The sequence below is a fragment of the Austrofundulus limnaeus genome, unplaced genomic scaffold (genome assembly GCF_001266775.1).
Source record: "Austrofundulus limnaeus strain Quisiro unplaced genomic scaffold, Austrofundulus_limnaeus-1.0 Scaffold1093, whole genome shotgun sequence".
Classification (NCBI taxonomy): Eukaryota; Metazoa; Chordata; class Actinopteri; order Cyprinodontiformes; family Rivulidae; genus Austrofundulus; species Austrofundulus limnaeus.
The window spans coordinates 37411-37778 of NW_013953495.1; positions in this window are offsets into that span (position 1 = coordinate 37411).

Genomic DNA, 368 nt, shown 5'->3' on the forward strand with positions numbered 1-368 from the left:
ACTCAGCTGCAACTGAAAATATGGATGGAGGACCTCAGTTTAGCTTGTTTGTTGTGCTAGCACCGAGCTAATAAGGCTAGGATTTAAATGCTCCCAAAACAACCTGTTAGAAATCAGATAAGATGTAGGTTTCTGTGTTTTTCAGGGAGAAACAAACTGAGCTGCTCGTTTTAGGAAATCTGTCTCAGCGGGCGACTCGACGGGATAATCTGATTGAATTAAGAGACTCAGTGAGGTCACTTTACCCCCTACACCTCAGATTATAAACACACACACACACCTCAGATTATAAACACACACACACACCTCAGATTATAAACACACACACACACCTCAGATTATAAACACACACACACACACCTCAGATT